General features: G+C 42.8%; 1 protein-coding gene across 1 annotated transcript in view; it reads left to right on the top strand.

The window, feature by feature from the left end:
* Positions 1-234: 234 nt before the first annotated feature.
* BRINP1 (BMP/retinoic acid inducible neural specific 1) overlaps positions 235-20,569 on the top strand; it is a 200,264-nt gene continuing 179,929 nt past the window's right edge. The window contains exon 1 of the mRNA XM_023223755.2: positions 235-616. The gene's annotated coding sequence lies outside the window, so the exon portion shown is untranslated. The remainder of the gene's footprint in view (positions 617-20,569) is intronic.

The raw sequence follows: 20,569 nt of genomic DNA on the forward strand, positions 1-20,569 counted from the left end.
TTCCCTCGAGGCGGCCTCCCGTCTCTCATCCTCTCGCTTCTCCTCCTCCTTCGCCTAAAGATGTACAAAACACTCCTCGGAAGCAACCCGGGCGATCGGCTCCTCCCTCCCCGCCCCCAGGCCGCCGCTCCCCCATTCATTTTCGGCCGTCGCCGGCTAAGTCCCTCCCCCCGCGTAGCCCGGCCTCCGCGGCTCCCCGCCCGGAGACCGCGGCGCACTTGGACTTCCCTTTCCATTCGCCAGCCGCCTCGCTGCCGGTCCCCACGGCTGCAAACTGATCTGGCGCGGGGGGAGGAGGGGAGCGCAGGCGAGCGAACCCGCGAGAGAGGGAGAGAGCGAGAGAGCGAGCGAGCGAAAGCGAGAGCGAGAGAGCCGGGAGGCAGAGGGAGTAGTGACCGCCTTCCGGAGCCGGGATTCATGCCTGTCCTCGGGACCAGCGAAGGGGACTTTACGGCTGAGTATGAGCCAGGCTGCTAGAAGCCAGGTACCCCCACGCCTGCAGTCCCCGCGCCGTTCCCGGAATGCGAGCTGGACGCAGGGCTCTCCCAAGTTCCCACCGAGCCGAATAAAAAGCGTCCGCCCGCAGCTCTCCACCAAAGACGGACATTGACTCCAGGTAAGGCGGCGCCGGGTGCAGCGCCCAGCATCCCCGCTGCCCTTGGACCCGGCCCCGGACAGCATTCGGGGCGCCCCCGCGCTCCCCTGCCCCTCCCCCCCGGCACCCTTGTCCGCTTTTCACCTGGCCGCCCCGCCGCCTCCAAGTCTTCTCCGGTTCTAGGGAGGGGGTTCCTGTGCCTGGGGCTTAAAGGGTTAATTGCGGGTTTGAGTGAGTGGCGTGTGTGTCCCCGCGCGCTCCCGACGTGTGTACCATGGTGGGAACTTGATGTGGTGCTAGTGTGTGTTTGCGTGTGCGGCGTCGTTTGCGTTTGATGCGTGTGTTTGTGGTGTGTGTGTGTGTGTCCGTGTGTGTAAGGGAGGGGTGAAGAGAGAGAGGTCCTATAACCTACTTACGGCGCGATGTGTGTGTGCATGTTTGTACGTATGTGTTTGTGTGTGTGCGCTCGTGTGTCTTTTTAATTAGGTCTCACCAGCTTACACGGAATGGGACCCTTACTATAGAATCACGTAGTCATCGGGAAACCCGCTGTGGACTTCCTCTTGGGGCTCTGGGCTTGGGGTTTGGGGAGGATTATGGGGCCGTAGATGGCACCTTCTTTAGCCCAATGTTGGTACGCTTGAAGGAAAATTCCTCCAAACGGTGGAATCCTGCTACCCTGGGACCTACCGCTTAATATGAAAGAGACATGGCCAACCCCCGAGGCAAATAAGACGCTGTCACTTTAAATTCCACACTGGACAGACTCCAGGATTCTGATGGGAATTTGGAGACACTGGATAGTGGGTGACAGAGAAAGGGGGAAGTCAGCGGTGGGCTCTTTATCTGGGGCTTGGCAAGTCTGGGATAGGGATTTACCCTGCATCCCCGTTTGCAGTCAACACAGCCCGTCTGGCTTCTGGTGCTTTTGGGGAGGATCTGGGCAAGTTTGCATGGATCCCCCCTCAGGGGAAAGGAGAAAGCGTCCTCGGGGACTTGCTCATCCATCACAGTTGCAAAGGGTCTCAGAGGAAATTTCATTTGGGGGCAGCTCTGGATGATATGGAAGGAGATGGATGGGGCACTTTCCTAAGACAGATTCGTCTTTCTTTCCCCATTTCAGGCGGGGAAGCCCCCAGAGAATCTCTTCCTAAATATGCCTCTCCATGGCTCCACCGGAGTTAGGAGGATATTGGGAGAAGGCAGAGAGGGGAGAGAGAGAGAGAGAGGGTGTTTCAGTACTGAGGGAGATCTACAATTTGAAAAGGGGCTGTGAGTGGGGAACCTATGACAGAATGTGGCAGTAATTGACTTAAACTGCTGTCAGTTTGTGCCTCGCATCTCTCACTTGGCTCCAAAATACTGCCAAGGGCAGGGGGGCCATGGAAGAATCTCAGCCAGGAAGGCAGTTTGGGTCAAGGCCCTCTTTCTTCTTTCCTCCACCTCCTGGGAGGCTCTTTAGGTAGGTCCCTTGGCCACCCTGGCTTGGTACTGTTGGGCTTGGGCTCTGGGGCCAGCCATTGATTTGATTCCCAGCTGCTCTTAAAGGCTTGCCCTACTCAGCAAAAATGCTGAGTTTTACTGCTGTTAGCATGGCTTCCAGACTCAGCAGCTGTTACTTTCTCAAGGTAAGCGGCAGCCGTTCTGCTCTCAGCCAGGGAGGCTAGGAGAAGACAAGGGCTGTGAGGCTGGGACACAGCCTCTTGTCTAGCTCAGCTCGGAGGGGCCACTGACAAGGCCTCTTAGGGGAAAAAAGTGGAAATATACTTGGCCTAAAAAATGTATATATATATATTCCAGGAAGAAATATATATGTATATAACACACACACACACACATATGTATATATTCATATTCTGGGGAGAGATAAAAGCAAACATGTATTTGTAGGAACCTGCCCTGACGGGTGGGTTCTACCTGCAGGCACTTGCAGACATACCATTCTCTGTCCAGAGGCTGATACCTCAGGCTGAAGCCTTCACACAGCCACAGAGAATCTCCTTCAGGATGTCAGAGCAGACCTCCCTGGATTGTCTTGGGTAGGGGGTACTAGGGCCAAGGAGGAGACTCCTTTTTGGGAACTGCCTCATTTTCTCTCTTTCCTAATTCATAGATGATTGAAGTTGGAAGGAATATTAAAGAGCAGAAAGGCAGGACTGTGTGGCCTAAAGAGGGGATGAGAATTCCCCAATATTCAGTAGTGAGTTAGTGGCATGCCTAGGACTAGAATCTAGGCTTATCAGCTAGATCAATACCTTTCCACTCCTCCCACACTGCCTGGTACTGTATATTGCTCCCACCCCTATCTTGCCACCCTGCCACCATGACCCCTACCAAGACAATCGCTTGTCTTCCCTCATGAAACTTCACATTTTCAGAGATGCATTTCAAGGTTTTTCTATCTGGAAACATGACCCTGAAAAGAAAAGGTCCAATGCCTCAATCACTGTTCCCAAAACACACACACACACACACACACACACACACACACACACACACACACATGGGGTGGGGTGGGGAGGATTGAGAGAGACAGAGAGACAGAGAGAAAACGTAGATTCCTTCTCCAGTGTCTTTAGAGAATTACCCACAAGCAAAAGGACCCAGTACTGAGTATGACTGGTAGGCAGAACCCAGCAAAGTGTCTGGTCTGTATCTGAGATTTTTATTAAGGAATGCACTGGTTTCCAGAGAGCAAAATGTACACCCATCCACCAATGCAAATATTTCAGGCAAATTAATTTCTTTATATTAATTAGAATCTCACCCCTAGACATTTATACATGTTACAGGCACAGGAGCATCTGCAAGCATACATGAATAGGTGTGCTTATATACACATGTGCACACAAAGATCCAGAAACCTTTCCTACTTGCTACATTTCCAAAAAACAGAACCTCCACACCAAATTGTGTTCCCCCATATAAAGCATCTCCCATGTGACAACTAGGACTCATAAACTCCGGGAAGGAGAAATGTAAAGCCCTGTGAAAGAAAGACCCTGGAGAAGTCAGAATCGAGTTCACTCAAAAGTGTGCTCTTAGACTTCTAGATGCCTGTTTCGGGGTGCAGGCAAGTACTGAAAAACATGGGGGTTTTAGGCCCATCTGCAATAGAGCCTTTTCCATGCAGGATTTTCCGGGGCTAGATGGCACTTTAGCTCCCAGAAGGGGGAGCTGTGACTCCATTTCAACCAAGGAGAAACAGCTCAGAGATTCCAAATCAGCTCTTGGGCCCCCGTTGAGTTTAGACGACCCAGCTCAGGCTGCAATGAATATCTTTGCCGCTAGTACAGGCAAGGACTGTAAAAACACACTCCCGGATCAGTTCAAATTCAACATCTCTTTCTTAGTGCTTGCAAGAGTTTATGTTATGGATCATAAAGGTCTTTGCCCAAAGGCCCTTCAGTTGTGCAAAGAGACATTTTTTGATTCGCAACCTCTCTGTTTTTCCCTCCCAATTCCTTGGAGGAAATCACCAGTACATTATCATTTGAACAGGCCATTAAGGTTAGACATACCCTACCCTTTTTTTCCTGCTTTTCCCGTGCTGAAATACAAAGCTTAAAAAATTGGCTGCTGAACTACTGGTAACCATGTTAAAGACAAGATGGAGGTCATGTGAAGAAGACAGGTCCTTAAATGTCATTCTTCAAATAATTTTTCCAGTTGTGCTCCCTTCTGCAAAGATTATCTTTATTATTCTTTCCACTAGCTCTCACATTCAGCCACGACTTTTAATAAAATTCTACCCATATTTCAACATCTAGCTCAAATGACCCTTCCAAGAAGTCTTCTCAATATCTTATTTTGGAATTAATCTCTTTATCACTTGATTTTTCTGTACCATTTTATCTGAAACTCTATTTGAGTTTGTGTCTCTATTTGCCCTGCTCTATAGTGCCCTGGCTATAGTTCTGTCTTACCCTCTTCAGTATGGTCTCAGGAGCATCTTTGTATTCCAGGGACTGACACAGAGTAGTTGCTTTACAAATGTTTGCCCTTGCATTTCATGTTGCGTCTCAATGGCAACTGTCATCTGTCTCTCTGCCTCTCACACTTTCTAGCTAACAATTGCTTCATATTCATTTAAAGCAATGACATTATGGCATTTTTACCTATACCAAGAATATGGGGATTCCAATGATAATACAGACAGATGAAAATTAGAGCCTACTTTTGGAAGTGAACATTGACTTCCTGTGTTTCAGGGTCTTTAGTTTTGTTCTCCCATGTAGTCTTTCTTTCCACCCAGTGGGACAGATACAGCCCCTTTTACAGAAGAGGAAAGTGAAGCCCAGGCTGTTTAGACTCCTTGACCAAGATCACACAACCATCACAGCCAGAATTTGAATCTGTCTTCCTTCTTACATCATCCCTGCTCTTTTCACTGTACCACTGAGTTAATGGTAACTATTATGAATGGCTGGCAACATCGGGTTGTTCAATAGATGCTAGGAATAGCTGGGACTTATTATGAACTCTTTGAAATTGATGGTATGAAGGTGTCCTGAGTCACTGGATCAAAGAAAACCTCTGAAGGTTTCTCAATAACCAAACTTTTCTCCGTTTTCAGGAAGGATGAGTTCTTTTTGTAATGCCAATAACACATGACCAAAATGTCAGTTTTATTACTTTTAGTGACAGCAAGTTCATTACCACACAAACCAGCCTATGCCATATTTGAAGAGCTTTGTTGGACTATTTTCTTACTTTGCCCCTAAATCATCCTTCTATCCATATGTCTCTGAAATCACACAAGTGTAATTCTCTTCCAGTTATCAGTTCTTTGAATATTATGAAAGCAAAATTATTTCACACCAATTTTCTTTCTGAATAGAGGGGATTGTCTTCACAGCCCTGTCTTCTGTAGCATCTGCTTGAAGGCCTCTTGGTACCCTGAATACTGTCCTAGGGAAATTGTCTAGTTTACCTCACTTTTAGGGCTTAGATGTCACCAAAAAATGGAGACGGATGAGCTGAAATTGAGTGAGGATTTATTCAACAAATATTTGTTGGGTGTCTACTGTTTGCCAAACATTGCTGTAGACGAGAACTGTCAAATGGAACTGTCTGTGATGATGGACATGTTTTTTGTGCTGTCCAATGTGGTAGCCACTAACCATGTATGATTTCTAAACACTTGAAATGTGGCCAGTGTTGCTGATTAACTGAATATTTAATTTTATTTAACTTACATTACTTTTTATTTTAATTTATATAGCTATATGTGGCTCGTGGCTACTGTATTTGAATAGCATAGGTCTGGGCTTTAGAAATGTAGCATGAACGTGGCCGTGGCCTTGTTTTCATTAAGCTCACACTCTAGAGGAGAGAGATGAATAATCAATGAGTAAACAAATAGATAAGCAAAATAATTTTATATAATATTAAATGTCGCACCACTAGTTGTGGTAATGTGCTAGAAAGGAATGTGGATGGTATAATTTTAGATTGAGTAGCTAGGAGAAGCCTTCTCTGAGAAAGTGATATTGGAACTGAGGCATAAATGAGAAGGAATCAGCCATGTAATTTTGTGGGGAAAGAGCATTAGAGGCAGAGAGAAGAATAAAATGGAGTTGGCCAGGCTTGGTGGCTCATGCCTGTAATCCCAGCACTTTAGGAGGCTGAAGTGGGAGGATCGCTTGAACCCAGGTGTTTCAGACCAGCCTGGGAAACAGCAAGACCCCATTTCTACAATCATCATTATCATCATAGTCGTCATGGTGCCTGTAGTCCCAGCTGTTCAGTAGGCTGAGGTTGAAGAATCACTTGATCCCGAGAGGTTGAGGCTGCAGTGGTCTGTGATTGCACTACTATACTACAGCTGGGCAGCAGAATAAGACCCTGTTTCAAAAAACAAAACCAAACCAAACATACCATGGAGTCACTTCACTGGGACAAGCTTAGGAAGTCTAAGAGATGGACCACCTGCCAGTGTGACTGAAGCTTTCAAATTGGGAAAATGACATAAAAGGGAATTAGGAAGGTAGGCAGGGGCCGATCACAATGGCCTGTACAGGAGAGTGAGAAGTTTTGACATCTTTTCCTTGACATCTCTGGTTGGAAGTTTGAGGACTAAAGAGAGTTTGAGAATTGACAGAAGGTCATTGTCAAGTACTCTTGATGGGTTTTTATTATGTTCATGTTTAATCAGTAATTTCAACAAGTTTTCTTATTTTAATTTCTAGTCCTACTCTGAATGCCATACCCTGGAGATACAATAGTCTAAAGGGAGGAGGAGAAACAAGAGTGGGGGAAATGGATAGAAAAGGAAGAAGAGAATGAATATGTGGGGATAAAGTAATTTAAATGAAGTCTTGTGAAAAAGAATGAAAACTGGAAGTTTTCAGTTTGGATCAGCAAATATTTATTGCATATCTTGTCTTGGAAAGGCTTTGGACAAAGTGACTTGGGGGGTGTGGTGATGAATCTTGCTAGGTGCTGGCAATCTAATAGTACCGATCTGCAAATCTATAAATAATTATCATTCATGATAGATTGATAATTGTCACTTCAGAAGTTCTGTGAGAATTTTGGGTAAGGGGAAGTCTAAGGGAAGACACATCAGTAGTGATACTGGTGAGGAGGATGTCGACAGTGAACTGTAAGGTCTCAGAGATCACAGGCTGTATCTTTTTCTTTAATGTCTCCATTAATTCAGAATGTTACACAATAAGAGCACAGGGACTCAGGGTACCTGATTCCAGCCCTGGCTTCTATCACTATATATGTAGACCTCCTTAAGAACCTATCTTTATCTCTCCAGGCTTGCCTTCTCTAAATTGAGAAGGGCCCAGCTGTGGCTTGCTTCACTGAAGGTACATTGCCTGGCTCTATGAAAATGTTGCCGTCTGGCGCGGTGGCTCACGCCTGTAATCCCAGCACTTTGGGAGCGCGAGGCAGGCGGATCACGAGGTCAGGAGTTCGAGACCAGCCTGACCAACATGGTGAAACCCTGTCTCTACTAAAAATACAAAAATAGCTGGGCATGGTGGCGTGCGCTTGTAATCCCAGCTACTCAGGAAGCTGAGGCAGGAGAATCGCTTGAACCCGGGAAGTAGAGGTTGCAGTGAGCTGAGATCGCACCACTGCACTCCAGCCTGGGCAACAGAGTGAGACTCCATTTCAGAAAAAAAAAAAAGCAAGCAAAAACTGTAACTGGGCATAATGGTGCACACCTGTAGTTCCAGCTACCTGGAAGGCTGAGGTGGGAGGGTCACTTGAGCCTGGGAGGTAGAAGTTGCCATAAGCCAAGATCGCACCACTGCACTCCAGCCTGGGTGACAGAGTGAGGCTCTGTCTGAAAAAAAAAGAAGAAGAATATGTTGCATGACAAAGTTCTTGTAAAAGCAGAGAGGGACACTCATAGTAGCTGTGCTTCCTCATAAGATTTAGATGTCTTCTAAAAAATAAGCAAATTTAAAAGAGGTCGTACCTTACAGCACAGATGTATTTTGAGACAGTGTAGCTGAGTGGTGGTGAGATAGTGATTCTGTGCTGTGGCAACTCCTGATACCAAAGTGATTAAGTGTTAACATGAAACCCACTTTCGTCATGGAACACAGCAGCCCAGAGAGACTGCCTAGAGATCCATAGACAGTCCTTGCTACTGAGGGGGCAAAGAAGACAATTAAGGAGATAATGAGGCTGAGAAAAAGTGAAATTAATTTGTTTTTTTTTCATATGAGGGTGAAGGGGATCTTTGTCTCCTGAGGGAACTATCTTTTGGAGAATGCAAGTGGCCTTAAGGAGAATAGACTGAATAAGACTGGCTATGAGAAAGTTAAGAGTCATAAATTACCCGGGCTTCCTGCTATCCCTACACAGGAATGGAGAGCCTGGCGAGGACACAAAATATATCATTCTGAACAAATTTTGTTCTCCGTTTGCAGGGTTTTCTCACAGGGTGCAGAGTTGTATACAAGGAAGTTGGGGCCATCTTGGGATAGCTAGGAGACTGTATTCCCCCAAGGGTGGGAGGTAGATTGAGAAGGCAATTAACAAAAGCAACATGCAACCATTTTTGTGTAAACTGCAAAGGTCAGAGCAGCAGGGCTCTGAGTAAATGGCCTATATGAACAGCTAGAACCCTTTGTAAGGGTTAACCCAGTACTGGCCCTGGGAGATTTCTAAGATATAATTTATCTAGCCTTGCAAAGGTCCTGCAAATGAGCCAGTGGGAACCTCTGTGAGAAATAATGGACCTTGGGGTAATGGAGAACAGCCGCGTTACAGATTACAAGCTGATTCAGATGGAGGAAAGCCAGACATCCAGGATATGATTGCTTTTTGGGGAAAAAGTGGTGAATTCTCAAGTCTCCATTCTAAGATTTAGCAATCCTCAAAAGAAGATGAAACTCTAGTAGGCTGTGGAATTCCTAGAGTCCCCAGGAACTCCAAGATAAACCTAGAAGAGCAAACAGAGAACTGTGAAAGAGACAACTGCCTTCCGTGAGTACGTTTCCCTTCACATGGTAGTAGATAAGCCAGATTTCTTATGGAATTTGTTGGGTTCTGAGTTTACAGGCACATGATAAAGGAAGGACCTACAGGAAGTGTTGCCTGGCACGATAAAAACATCTGCACAAGCATAGGGGCCATTAAAAAGGAAAATCAGCACTTTGGTATGTTTAGGAAAGATTGAAAAATAGATTACCTGGCAAGAGTTGGTAATATGGTTTTGCTGCTGGGACACATTTTGGAGATGTAGTTCTTTTAGGTGAAGTGGTCCACTTCAAATGCCATTGCCAGGGTTAGCGAAGGCTGGGGAGGACTGAGAGGGGTTATAAAGAATTTTATTCTGAATGTATATCAATAGGACAACAACATTGAAAGTCCAGTGAAGGCTTGCAAATGATTCCTGAAAATATTACCAAGTCAGCTCCAGTTTTTGCTTACCTCTCTCTCTTCCCTGACAGTGGGAATGATACATGTAGGCAGAGCATGGACTGGAATTTGAGGGGGCTCTGGAAGGATCTTCATCCCTAACACTTAGAGATGGCTGAAATGTCACTGCTCTAAAGCCATTCTTGGAGTGAAAAAGTGGATGTGCCAAGCACACGACATATTCTTTGTGCTGCAATGGATACTTGATGTAGATAGCTGACTAAATATTCTCAACAAGCTCATGCATAGGGAGTATTGTGCCCCATTCTAGAGATGATGCAACTGAGCTCAGAGCAGTAACGCCACTTGCCCAAGGCCATATACTGAGCCAGTTGTGTTTTCTCGTGGATTTGAATCTACTTCTTTGTGACTTGAAAGTACAGAGGTTGAAAGCCTGGGTCTGCTGGAGTTTGAATACCTGCTCTGCCACTTTCTAGCTATTTGATGTGGGGCAGATGACCTGATGTTTCTGTACCAGTTTTCTCATCTGTAAAATGAGTACTACAATGATAGTAACTCCACGTTGGGCATGCTGGCTCACATCTGTAATCTCAGCACTTTGGGATGCTGAGGCAGGAAGATCGCTTGAGGCCAGCTGTTTAAGACTAGCCTGAGCAATATTTAGCAAGACCCTGTCTCCACAAAAAAAATTTTAAAAAAATTAGCCAGATGTGGTGGCATGTGCCTGTAGTCCCAGCTACTTCGGGGGTGCTGGGGCAGGATTACTTGGACCAAGGAGTTCAAAGTTTCAGTGAACTGTGATCATGCCACTGCAATTCAGGGTGGGTGACAAAGTGAGATTCTATCTCAAAAACAACAACAATAATAATAGTAACTTCGTAGAGGTGTGTGTGGATTTAGTTAGTTTATATGATAAGCGCCTCAGACAGTGCCTGGAAGATCATCAACACTATATAAACATTAATTGTTACTGCTTTTTATGCTTTTCACACCATCTTATATTAGATTAGCCATTGCTCATACTCTCAGGTATGTGCTCAAACTGGAAATAACATGTAGGAATAAAAGCATTATTAGGTTCAAGGCACTGCCTTGCAAATGAGCACACTCAATTATTTCTACTAACCTCCCCACCATGTGGCAGTGGGATAACAGTGATTAGGCGAGAGAGTGAGAAAGTAGGATAAGGCATGGGAGAACGCAAAATGACAGAGGCAGATTTTCAATTTCTCTGTGTTATAATAGGCCAGAAACGAGATATAAATGTAAAGACCAATTATAGACATAGGATCATCTACCATAAAGGCAGAAAGTCATCTTCAACACAGTCCAGCTCAAATTCCAACCTCTCTCCTTTTTTTTTCTTCTTGGAGATGGAATCTCTCTGTGTCACCCACGCTGGAGTGCAGTGGTGCGATCTCAGCTCAGTGCAATCTCTGCTTCCCAGGTTCAAGTGATTCTCCTGCCTCAGCCTCCTGAGTAGCTGGGACTACAGGTGTACGCCGCCACGCCCAACTAATTTTTTATATTTTAGTAGAGACAGGGTTGCACTGTGTTGCCCACGCTGGTCTAGAACTCCTGACCTCATGATCTTTCTGCCTCAGCCTCCCAAAGTGCTGGGATTACAGGTGTGAGCCAACATGCCTAGCCTCTCCTTTTTTTTTTTTTTTTTTTAATGTATATAAACTATTTTTAAGATCAATCTGTACCTGAGTTGGTCTTAGAACCCTTGCCTTGTGCAGCCCATCTTACTTTTGATTTGGTTTTCTAATATGTGAGACGGTATTCATCAGGTGCATAAGGGAAAGTAGGTGATTGACAGCGTAATGGAGGCTCTTATGTGAACTGTGTTTATCATCCTTCTTATGATTCCCCTCTTCGTCTTTATTCTCATTTATTTTATCAAGTGTTTCCATGTGGTCACATGTTATATCTCATTTAACCTTTACAGTAACACTCTGAAATTGTAATATTCTCCCCATTTTCCAGATGAGAACACTGTGGGTCAGAGGTAAAAGGATTTGCCCCAAGATATACAATAGGTGAGAGCATCAGGTTCCAAGCCCAGTGTATGTTATCAGAGAGTGTATGTAATATTCTGTCTTTGAATTGCCATTCCTTTATCCACCAGCTGAAGGCATTGTCCAGCTTTTAGCAGCTTGGTGGTGTCCCAAAGACAAGGTTGAATATTGCTGCCTAATCTCTGTTGTCTTGGGCTAGGTTAGTCATTGCAAATCTTCTTCCACTCTGTCATGCAGACTCTGTCCTCAATCCTGATCCTGTACATGCCTAAATGAGAAAGGCATCCATCTTTCATGTTCCAGGAGATGTTATAAATGGTGCCACTGGAAGGAGCTTTCTTAAATCTCCTTAACAATCTGCATTTTGCTTTCTCTCCTTTATCTGTCGGCATCATGAATATCTTCCTGTGCTTTCTGGCTGCCAACTTCATAGCGTCTTAAAATAGTAATTTAACTTCACAATGTCTTGGCAGGAAACCTTAGCTTAGCATGTTTATCTGCACCCTTAGTTCAAATGTTGCTGACACCAGGACCAGTAGTTATAGAATGAGCTACTTTCTAACTCTGGGCCAGAGCCAAGAGCCAGGATCTTACTTTTCCTGGGAGTAGAACCACCAAAGCCACCAGTGATAACAGTAACACTTTTTCAAGTCAGAAAATAGCAGGGTAGAGTTAGCCCAAATTGTGACAGCCAGATGTTGCAATCTCTCTGTCTGTCTCTGTTTCTTTCTCTCTACTTCACTTATACACACACACACACACACACACACGTGTGCATGCACAATGTTGCAATCTTTCTGTGTTTGTTTCTCTCTGCTTCACTTACACACACACACATACACATGTGCACGCGCATGCATGTATAAAGAAAGGAATATTGAACATGGTTGAGAACAGGTAGAAAGAAGAGCAGTTGATATACCAGAAAATGTCCAAAGCAGATTTCTCCTTCTCTAGTAGTAGAACATGAGCCCAGATACGCTATTAAGATCACCTACTATCAGAAGATAATCTTGGGGTGGGACTTCTATCTAAAAATGGAATGAGGAACACATGTGACCAATAACTGTATAAAATACAGGATATTTTGTTCTCTGGTAATCAAATAAATGAAAATAGCAATGCGATGCTATCATCAAAATGGCTTTTTAATTTAGTGGCAGCATCCAGTTTTGACAACAATGCAAGGAAAAGAACGCTGTCACACAGTATTGGTGGAAATCTATTATTGAGTATACCTTTTATGAAATACGATTTTTCATTCTTTCATAAACAAACTTTTTTTGTTGTTGTTTGTTGTTTTGAGACAGAGCCTTGCTCTGTTGCCCAGGCTGGAGTGCAATGGTGTGATCTCAGTTTACTGCAATCTCCGCCTCCTGGGTTCAAGTGATTCTCCTGCCTCAGCCTCCCGAGTAGCTGGGATTACAAGCATGCACCACCATGCCCAGCTAATTTTTGTATTTTTAGTAGAGATGAGGTTTCACCATGCTGTCCAGGCTGGGTCTTGAACTCCTGACCTCAGGTAATCCACCGGTCTCAGCCTCCCAAAGTGCTAGGATTATAGGCATGAGCCACCGTGCCCAGCTAAACAAACATTGTTTATTGAGCACTTATCCTTTGCCAGATGCTTTTTTATGAGCTATGAATACAGCAGGGAATCAAACTGACCAAGTTCTTACCATCATACAGCTGACACTTAATTGAGAAAGGAGATAATTTATAAATAAAGAAGTAAACATATAGTGTATCAGAGAGCGAAGTGTGATAGAGAAAAAGGAGGTAATGCATGTGGACCAGATGGCCTGGTGAGAGAGGACTTTCTGTTTTATGATACCTATTTTTTAAAAAGAAAAGAAGGTACAAATGCTTCTGAGGAAAAAAAAAGTGTCCCCTTCTAAGAAGTCAGTTAATTAGATGTGTACAAGTCTGTGAAGAAGAAATGTTATCAGGATGTTTGGAGAAGAAAGGAAAACAAAACAAACAAAGCATAGAATGGAATCCTCTGTGGTCCTTAAGAATGATATTAGGAAAGCGCATTTGTACATTAGAAGGTGGGATGAAGGTACGGTGTATCATTTTTAAACAGGGCTGACAACAACAGTACCTTCCTTCTAGTTATGCTGTTGAGAATGAATGTCGCATGTACAAAGCACTTAGCAACATGCCTCACATTCAGTAAGTACTCAATAAATGGCACTTATGACATTTATCAACATCAAGTTTTTTTTGTGAATTACCAATTTAAAAAAGCATAAGATTCAAAATATCATGTAGAGCATGATTATTTTATATGATTTTCCTAGTATTTGAATAGTCATCTTTGGGTGATGGGTTACAGTGAATTTCATTCTTTGATTCTTACCTGTATTTTCTAGTATTTCTTTAATGAATGTATATTGCTTGGGTAATCAGCATTTTAATTAGTGGGATGTGGGAGATCAGTGAGCAATTTGTGGTAGGAACAGGAGCCAAAGCAGAGGAGAAAGTTTTAATTCTGTTTTCTCAATTTCTAAGTCATTCATCCACCCTAAATCAAATTTAAATAGACTCAGTTTTTTTCTCTGTTTTGCTCAACCTTGGACTGAGCAAAAATGCCGATAAAAACTAGAGATTTATCAAGTGATTTATACTTACTTTTTTTCTCTGAGACAGGGTCTTACTCTGTTGCCCATGCTGGAGTGCAGTGACATGATCATAGTTCACTGTAGCCTTGGATTCCTGGGCTCAAGCAATACTCCTGCTTCAGCCTCTTATGTAGCTGTGACTACAGGCACATGCCACCACATCTGGCAAGTTTTTATTTTTATATTTTTTAGAGATGGGGGGTCTTGCTATATTGCCCAGGCTGGTCTTGAACTGCTGGCCTCAAGCGATCCTCCTGCCTCGATCTCCCAAAGTGCTGGGATTGCAGGTGTGAGCCACCATGCTTGGCCTGATGTATACATTCTCTAGACCCTCACATCTCCTAAGTTTTCTCGCTTGTAAAATAAAGCCTGAGATTTGACAGCAGTTCTAAGAAAACCACTGAAGCCCACCACAAAAGCAGAGAGAGGTTGAGCAGGTGAGCCTGGATCTGAGATCATCCCCACTTTGCCGCCCACATCAGAGCAGCTCCACGTTTTCCATTTAGCTTCATTCCATTTTTGTGTAAGCTTTGAATAAGGGGTTCCCAGGCTTCAAAACATGACTTGAAATCATTGTTTTACACTTTAAATCATCTCTAAAAGTGGATTTATGAGTGACAGATTTTGTCCTCTATTTTTCATTTAATTTTTACTAATATTCTGTATAGCATACTTTAGAAAACTTTACACTAGACAAAATGGTTTTTTCCATAAAAATAGAATATTAGGCATGCCAAAAAATATATACAAGCAATTCTGATGATTCATATTGTCTCAGAAATGATAATATTTTTAAAAAATTACCAAAGAATAATAAGAAAGGAAGTTTCCCAATGGTAAGAAGGGGTGTTTAATGTAAGTTTCACCTCTTTCTCTGTCCCTCATTCTCTCCCTAGTGGGTCAAGGGAGAGGGAGGTTAAAAATGACTTCATCCAAAATTGTTCCAGATCTGTTGAGGCCTGCTCTCTTTAAATAGTGCTTCCAGAAACAGCAGGGTCTCAATTATCTCACCGTGGGCTGTGAAATTCTAAAAAAAATAAAAAAGTTCTCAAAACAAAATTAAGTTTAATTTGCTTTAATTGAAAAATAAACACATGCCATGTACAGCACTCTCAATAGGAGGAGAAAGGGCTAGAAAATGAAATGAACAGTTGGGTGTAGAAGACCCTCAATTATTGGATACTCTGAAATGGGAACTGGTATTGATTGAGAAAATAAATTCAGAGTTAAATTCAGGGACAGAAAGTGTGGGCCTCCTTTCTAAGCAACAGTTTTCTTAATTTCTCATGATGATATTTTTATTATTATTAAGAAAACTATAAAGCAGATGTGGAATAAAGGAAGGAGCTCTAACATGAAACCACAGAGTTGGAGTTTTACTCTTTTTCTAACACTGGCGTTATGTGATCTTTGTTAAGTGTCATTTCTTAGCCTCAGGCTCCACATCTGTAAAATGGGGATAATAATTCATATATCACTGGATTCCTATGAGAATTGGATAGTTAATATACATGAAAGCTCTAAAGTATTGTTAAGAGATGATGGAGAAGGATAAAGAGGAAAAGGAGGGAAAGGTGGAGGAAGGTTAGAAGGAGGCAGTGAAAAATAAGAGGAAGAGGAAGAGCACCACAATGACTCAACCAACTCATTCAAGCTCAATATTTATTGAGAGTCATCTATGTTCCAGGCCTTGTGCTAGATGCTGGGAATAAAAAGACAGGAAATAGCTGAAGCTTGCCTCAGTGGCGCCGAAATTCTACCAATAGATATTCTGAATCTTTAGGCCATGAAATGAAGTCATGGAGGAGATTGGAGCCACCGGAGGTTTTGAAACGCCTTGAGGCATGCTTTAAGAGCTCTTCTTTTCAGTGGCCATTCTTTCTTTGCATGCTGACTCTACCTTCCACATTCAAATACAGACACTTTGGCCCTTGACTTAGGCTCCTACTTTCTCAAAGAAAAGGGTCTGGAAACCTCATTTGTATGAACTTGATAGTGATTTAGAATTGTAAGTTACAGTGTCAGAGTCTTATACTATTAGCATCTTTGAATCATAAGTTGTAGGATTTCATAATTTATCAAATGTTGGAATCAGAGAATGTTAGAACAATAAAAATTCAGAGTCAGAATAGACTCATAGAGTATAATATTTATGGAATATAAAAATTGAATCTGACCAGGCATGGTGGCTCACACCTGTAATCCCAGCACTTGGGGAAGCCGAGGTGGGTGGATCACCTGAGGTCAGGAGTTCGAGACTAGCCTGACCAACACAGCGAAACCCCATCTTTACTAAAAATACAAAAGTTAGCTGGGGGTGGTGGTGCACGTCTGTAATCCCAGCTACTCAGGAGGCTGAGGCAGGAAGTTGTAGTGAGCTGAGATCGTGCCACTGCACTCCAGCTTAGAAATCATAGAATCATGAAATGAAATGAGAGCCTTTTAAAGATAACAGCATTTTCTGATTATCTGGCCCACCATCTTTCCCAATTCAAAAAAAAAAATACATATATAACACTAAAATATAAATATTCTTGATTATAATTATGTAGGAAAAATGTCTATGAAGGAAACATCATGCTTAATAACACTGTGTTAATCATACAGCCTGGCCAACATGGTGAAGCCCCATCTCTACTAAAAATTAGCCAGGCATGGTGGTGGATGCCTGTAATCCCAGCTACTCAGGAGACTGAGGTTTGAACCCAGGAGGCGGAGGTTTCAGTGAGCTGAGATTGCGCCACTGCACTCCAGCCTACTTGATGAAGTGAGACTCCGTCTCAGGAAAAAAAAAAAAAAAAAAAAAAACAGAGAGAGAGAGAAAAGCAAAGAAAATTTGAAGCAAAAGCAAAATAAGAATAATGACTTTTCTCATTGACTCTTATACTATAATTATTCATGTTGGCCCAACGTATTTATGCTGTCATGTCAGAAAATAAGCCCCTAAACTTATTGGTCTTTCCTAGGACTGTAAGCTTCAAGAGGGTACAAGTGATACGGGACTATCTGATTTCTATGGGGTCTGTAGAAAAGTGCTTTGCATCATTAGGTGCCTCAGGAGTTCAGTCCTATCTTTCCCTCAGCGCTTCCTCTTGTATGCAGATGACGAACTATTGTTGATCTCCATCCTTGTACTTCCTTTGAAGCATTGGCTTGTATCGCCAAGACTTTTATTTTTTTTAAACCCAGCATCCATTTCATGTGTGGTAGTTGTTTGCTTCGCCTTCCATGTTCTTCTACAGGACCTCAGATCCAATGGCATAACTTGATAGATATGGGAAGAATCTGGCTTAAAGAAGTGTTTAGAGTGAGTAGAGCACTTTGTCTCGTGTCAGGCAACTCTGTGTGTGAGTGTGTATGCAAGTGTGTGTACTGCTCACATAAAATGTGAGCTTGGAAGTTTTTCACTTGCAAATGAGTTTGAATGTGTTACATGGATTTCTAAGTGCATTAATAAGTGGATAAACTTGTGTGGAAATAATGTGTTTATGAAGAGATGAGAACACATGGACACAGGGAGGGGAACATCACATACCTGGGCCTGTCAGGGGTTGGGGGCAAGAGAAGGGAGACAAATACATTAGGACAAATACCTAATACATGCAGAGCTTAAAACATAGATGACGGGTTGATAGGTACACCAAACCACCATGGCATATGTATACCTATGTAATAAACCTGCACGTTCTGCACATGTATCCCAGAGCTTAAAGTAAAAAAAAAAAAAAAAAAAAAAGACATATGCATACATTTGTGTTTTTGACATACATTTGTTGAACATCTACTGTATTTGTGATAATGAAGCAGGTACGTTTTTATATATATTTGATTTCACAACCATGAAGCGGGTATTACAGTTTTTATTTTGAAGATATGTCAACTAACACTGTTAGAATTGAGCTGGCCAGGGCTGGTACTTGAAATGGAGTTTCTGTGTTTTGAATGTGCTGGTATGTGAGAGTAGGGATGTGTGTGTGCACATGTTCACGGACGTGCGAGTGTGTGTGCAATCTGTTTTATATGTATTTCTTAATACATGTGGAGAGATAGATATATTTTTATATTATATGAATGTGCATGTCATAAATATATATACACCAGCTGATACCTGAGTCATCCAGCAAAGCAAACCCATGTGGCTGATCTTAGGGACCAGGGGAATGTGAGCTGTATGAGCTGTAGGAGAAAGCATCCAGGAGATAGAGGGTGGCAGCTTAGTATAAATTCATCCGTGTTACTGACGTGACTCTGTGTTTTCCAGGAATTGTATACCATAAGTTATTAACCCTCCAGAGCTTATTTTCCAAGTAAGTGCATCTAGACCCTTTCCAGACCCAATGAGTCAGATTTTCTCGGGTAGGGCTCTGACTTGAGTGTTTTGTTAAAGTTTCCCTGTTCTAAAAAGCATCTCAGACTAAGATCATCTGCTCTGGGTGCCTTCATCCAGAGCAGTTGTTCCCAAATGATGGTGCATGTCCCACCACACGTTGGATGTTGATTGACAGGCAGGATTCCAGCCTTCAAAGTCCTGGAACCTTACTCACTAAGTCCATGGTCAGGATCCAAAATCATCTAAAAAGCACCCAACCATGTCCGTTTTGAGCGATCCTGAAACTGCGGTTTGTGAACTATGCATCTAGATCTTAAAGCAGACTTCAAAGATGGAAGAAGAGGGAGAAAAAGGAAGCAAATGCCAGAGGGTGTTCATGATACAGAAGCTTAAGGAAGAGAAAGAAGTGAGGAACTGGGAGTAGAGAAATGCAAAGGAAGAGGAAAATAATTTTCTCAGTGTCACACAGGAACAGAGCTGGCATCTGAATCCAGGTTTTCCTGCCTACGTGTTTTCCCCTCTGCACTTCCCCTCCACAGATCCCTCTGCTGGGGGCTTTTCACTGACTACAATCCAAACTCACATAAATCTCAAGCAGTCTGACACCCAGCCAAGCACAAAAACATTCCACATTCACTGCACTGATGCTTGGAGGGGCTGAAATAGAACTTTGAAATTCTCCTTCACTTTTAATTAAAAAAAGATTTAGGCCAACCCTGGGTTCCCAGTTCTATTTAACTGAGACTGCTTTTAACCGTTGCTGTATTTTTATTGTTACAAGTGTGCCGCACCGATCCATCTTCCTTGTAATGCTTCTCGGTTTCTGTTCCATCTGCTGAAGAGAAAACATTTGCAGAAATCTCTTGGCTTCTCTCCAAGAGCTGAAACTTACGTTGTAGCAAGGAATGCAGTGCAGGGAATGGGGCTGGCCATCGGTGAAGTCAGGAGACTGGTAAAATCTGTTTCCAGTATGTTTTTGATAATTGTTTCTTCACACTAACAGTTGTTTCATATAAGCAGCCAGTGCAATTGTGTTCCTCTATGTGACCTAGGAGGACTCCAGGCACCACACATTTTGGTTTTTACACTCTCCCTTACAATGGAGCCAACAATTTTGTTCTTATCGTTGCCTGTCCCCTATCCTTAGCAACTTCTTATGTGGGGGTTTTTCTAATAAACTGTCCTTAGTTTTAATTCATAAGGACTATATTTTTGTGTGGGAGGGCCCTTGGAAGACTTGAGTTCAAGTCTTTTCTTTGCCGTGTTTCAACCTGGCAAATAGCTCAAACTTTCTGAGCCTGGATTTCCTGCAAAAGCCCCAGGAGGTTGTGAGGATCAAATGGTTTAATTGAAGCACAAATGCTTTGCAAATTGTGAAATGCTACACTTACACCACACATACCGGGCCAGAGCATTCACTTGTCAGTGATTTGATTTGTTTGCTTACCTATTTATTAATGGATCATTTACTGGATGAATGCTATGCACCAAGCCCGGCTTCACTGTGCGTGATATCGAGATGAATGAGGCAAACTCCAAATCCTCCAAAAGTCCACACATATGACAGCATAGTAAGTGTTGAATTAGAGTCGTAACTAGGCTGTTGTTTCCTCTTCCTATGGGATCAGGAGATTCTTCAAAGAATGACCTTGAACTGAATATTAAAGAATAAAAGGTTCCCAAATCCAGAACAGAGACAAAGCCAAATGCTGACAAAAATAAGAAGCAACAGTAATTCTAACTGATTGCTAGTGGGGATGCAAAATGGTACAGCCACAGCTACAAAACTAAACATACTCTTACCATAGAATCCAGCAATCAGGATCCTTGACATTTACCAAAGATGTTGAAAACTGATGTCCATGCAAATACCTGCACACAGATGTTTATAGCAGCTTTATTCATAATTGCCCAAACTGGGAAGCAGCCAAAATATCCTTCAGTAGGTGAACTGAAAATCTGTGATATCTAGACAAGGGGATATTATTCAGAGCTAAGAAGAAATGAGCTATCAAGCTGTGAGAAGACATGGAGGAAACTTAAATGCATATTACTAAGTGAAAGAAGTAAATATGTAAAGGATATGTACTGTATAATTCTAACATGCTAGAAAAGGCAAAACTATGGAGATACTGATAAGATCAGTGGT

Source organism: Piliocolobus tephrosceles, chromosome 14, assembly GCF_002776525.5.
Source record: "Piliocolobus tephrosceles isolate RC106 chromosome 14, ASM277652v3, whole genome shotgun sequence".
Taxonomy (NCBI): domain Eukaryota; kingdom Metazoa; phylum Chordata; class Mammalia; order Primates; family Cercopithecidae; genus Piliocolobus; species Piliocolobus tephrosceles.